This window comes from Lathyrus oleraceus, chromosome 3, assembly GCF_024323335.1.
Source record: "Lathyrus oleraceus cultivar Zhongwan6 chromosome 3, CAAS_Psat_ZW6_1.0, whole genome shotgun sequence".
NCBI classification, from domain to species: Eukaryota; Viridiplantae; Streptophyta; class Magnoliopsida; order Fabales; family Fabaceae; genus Lathyrus; species Lathyrus oleraceus.
This window is the reverse complement of record NC_066581.1, coordinates 335,937,136-335,941,284: the sequence shown is the minus strand read 5'-3', so window position 1 is coordinate 335,941,284 and position 4,149 is coordinate 335,937,136.

Here is a 4,149-nt window from a genome sequence, read left to right as displayed (position 1 = left end):
GTATTGTCCGATTACCTCGCCCCGCAACCCATTGAGGATTATCAACCAAGGACGTTTGAGTTCCCTGATGAGGACATCTCGAGGTGCTCAAATCGAAAGATTGTGAGGAACCGATCCCGGAGGAGGGGCCTGACCCCGAATCCGAACGGATTCTGATGTCTGATGGGGTTAATGTGAATGAGTTAGTGTTGCTTTGGTTATGCCAAATGGATCCCACGTTCCCTTCGTTTCCCGGTTAGCATTGGAATGCACCAAAGACATGGTGGCTGAGTACGAAACTTATATCGTGGGTATCGAACCTCGGAGCGTGCATCTACTGGGGCAACACCTTCCTCGCAGGTATATGAGAAGGAATCGGTGCTACCATTTGAGGTCCTGATTGGAAAAGGCTTTGGCACGCTGAGCCTGATTGAGGAAAAGAGATTGGCAATTACTTATCATGGGGCAGTTGTACCCAGTGAACGAAACGAGCTTTTGACCGAAAAGTGCGACCTCGTGCGTACCATGTGGGAGAGCTGGTATTGAAAAGGATCCTTCCTCCTCAATGATCATAGGGGCAAGTGGACACACAATTATGAAGGTCCATTCGTGGTCAAAAAGGTTTTCTCTGACAGAGCCTTGTTGTCGACGACCACGGATGACGAAGATTTTCCATCCCTTGGGAATGCGGACGCAGTTAAAAGATACTTCGTAAAAAATTGACCCGCTGGACAAAAAGAATAAAAGAGTCCAGGCAAAAAAGGGCATCCCGGCGAACCAAGAAAAAAGGAAAAGGTTCGGGCAAAAGTTAGGGATAAAGAATGAAAAGAATTTGTACACCCGGCAAGTCGAAAACCCCACAAGGGCGGCTTGGGCAAAAAAGGGTATCCCGGTGGACTGAAAACCCGAAAGGGCGGTCCAGGCAAAAGAGGGAATGAAACGAACAACTGCGTCTAGCATGGTCATTTGTGCTTTGGATAAGACATCATGGATAATCCCCGACAGAGATCGATCGGAAGCGTCTTGTTCAGAAGACAGAAAGTGCGGAAAGTTTTGAGGACATAGGGGGTGTAACCGAGTTGAAACCCGATGAGATCACGGTTTCACATTGCCATTAGGATAGATTTTTCCTTTTGTGCGCAATCACCTCTTTCCAGGGATTGCTTCCTGTGTGTTGCTCGGTTTTGAGCCACCTTTTTTTTTCAGTCAATAAATGCATGTTCGGACAAATAATTTTGTTTTTGTCTTCATTACCGCTTTGATTGCGAAAACATCCGTTTATTTTTTATAAGAATATTTGCATTTTGAAACATAGAGGTTCCTTCCGATGCATGCTTATAAGATTGAAATCTGGAAATCTTATTCGGAAGTTTGAGTGGCCTAGGTGTTGAAATGTCGGCAAGCCTGGGGCACGCTTTTATCTAACGATCTCTTGTACAGGTGCTGTTAGATATCTTCATTCACTTGCAGTTGGTGATGGGTAACATTTTAACAGAAGATCCCTGCAGAGTCCAATCAGGGGCAAGGGATAGAAGAACGGTGAAGAGATGAAGGAATTGCGACGACGATCCTAGAGGGTAATCAAGAAGACTCTTCAAAGTTTGAAGATTAGAGAGTTAGCCTGGATATGAGGAGATCAATTGTCTCGAAGCAAAGAAAAGACGAGAATATTAGGTGATGGATCAGAAGAGACCAGATGAGTCTGGGAGCTCTCAAAAGTGGAAAGTGGACACTGTGGTTGGATGATGAATGCCATTGTTCGACGAATCGATGGGCGTTCCATGTCAAATAGGCCGTATCTCCCCAGTGGGTTTGAGGGTGTTATCTCCCTAGCAGATTCGAGATCGGTGTCTCCTCAGCGAGCCTGAAGGTTGTCATATCCCCAGTGGAAGTGTCGGTGAGTAGATTGTTCCTAAGGGTTGAGGATGTTTCCCCAGCAGGCTTGAGAGTGGCGGTTTCCCCAAGCAAGTCTGAAAGCTGTTAGAACTGTTATTCCCCAGCAGTCGGGTAGCAGGTCCAAAGGCTATTCTATCCCCAGCAGAGTCGCCAGCTGACGCACTACGCGAAAAACCGACGGGAAAACGAAACAACAGAGCCGCCACCGTGCGTTATTTATCCCAAAGGAGGGAAAGGAAACGCTCGAAGTAAACCTGGAAAAGACATGGTCTCGCGACCAGAGAAAGATGGGATCGGGAGTCGGTTATGCGAAGGGAAGGTATTAGCACCCCTACGCATCCGTCGTACTCGACGGGATCCACGCACAAAAGGATAGAAGAAAGGTTGCTAGAAACTGCTCAAACACTGCGCAAGGCTGGAAGGAAACACAGGAAGACAAAAGAAACGGAAGAAACGAGACTCGGCAGGATATCGCATCCTGGGCCTACGTAGTCTGTCAGACACAGACATCAGAGTCGACGTAGTTTGGGAATAGGGGAAACGTGCTCGCTAGGATGTCGCATCCTATGCATACGTATCTTCTCTAACCAGAGAAGAATCAGAGCACTCGTAGCTCGGCTAACGCACGCCAAACAAAACCAACACAGGAAACCGACTGCCAATCGCTGGACTTACGTCAGACTCCACACAAACAGGCAAACCTGGAAACCGAATGCCAATCGCTGGACTTACATCGGACTCCGAACCAACAAACACACACACAGGAAACCGACTGCCAATCGCTGGACTTACGTCAGACTCCAACAAGCAAACAAGACACAGGAAACCAACTGCCAATCGCTGGACTTATGTCAGACTCCAACACAACAAAAGGGGTTGAAAAAGAAAAGGGCGCCCGGAGAGATCAACTCATCTCCTGCCTACGTACCTCATCTGGTATGAGGATCAGGGCGACGTAGTTCCCCTACGCAGGGAAAGAACTTCTAACCTAACCAGAGACTGGGAAATGACAAACTAGAAGGGAGCCTGACTCGAGCCTAATAGTTATCATGTAAAACCACTATGGTCCTAGGTTAAGGTTTCTATCCTAACTTGCACAGGAAGCAAGCTAGCCTAAACAGCAACTGAGTAAACACAAGCACCAATAGCACACACTATATACAATCAATTGGCTCAATCAAGGTTAGGTTTTAGTCAAGGGGTCATGTCAACCTCGACAAATAAACCAACTGGAAAAGGGTGCTGTTAGCTCTTAACCCTAACATTGAGAGTTAGGGTGAAGCAGATGAAATGGGAAGTGAGGGTAAGACCTCACAGCTCTTATCCCTGGCCTGGGAGAGCTTGACTCAAAAGAAAGTGTGGGAGTTCAGAATGTAGGAACTCTTCTCCACAAGTGACTGACTCTACAAGATCTTGGGTTAATATTCAAAGTGCATCAACACAATGGTGTGAGCAGGATGAATGACACAACTGAATAGCAGGGGATGGATTGCACATCCCTTGTATCTGCCAATGCCTCTTCACTTAGGAGGTCTTTGAATGTACAGGGCACAATATTAAACAAACACAAGCATTGCCTCTTAAGGAGGACTTCAGACAGGTGCCTGCCCACATAACAGGACAGGTCTTCCAGACTACATGAAGTCAAAAGAATTATACCTCAGTGGTAAGCAAACCACAAGCTAGCAAAGCAAATTCAAATGAACTCAAAGCCACTTAGGTACCTGGGAAAAAATCTAAACCAATCAGTTCAACTGTATAGACAAACAAACAACAGTTAAGCACACAGACAGACAAAGCATCAGGCAACAATGAGCAAGGCACATGCACAAGTGAATTTGTCCTCAAAGCCTACAAAACAACACAATATTAGCCAACATCAACCAATAATCAGGCTTAAATGAATGAGTCACTCCAATCATGGCAATGTGCATCTGAACCTGAAATCACAACTCAAATGATAAGTCCAAACCACTAGGTCAAAGCCTAGGGTCAAAAGAGGGTCAAAAAGTCAAAACAGAACTTCAAACTTGACATGAAGCAACTTCAAACACATATTGACATATCCTAAAAAGGCTCACATCAAAATCATTAACCAAATGCATTTCATGATCAAGTGAAGTCAAAGGCAATTTCAAAGTTCATATGTGATCATCATGAATGAAAAATTCAAATCAAAACAGAAATGATTCAAAAAAATCTGGAAAAAATCATGCATATTCAAGACATCTAACATGATTAACATACAAAAAATCAGAATCATTGGACATCATT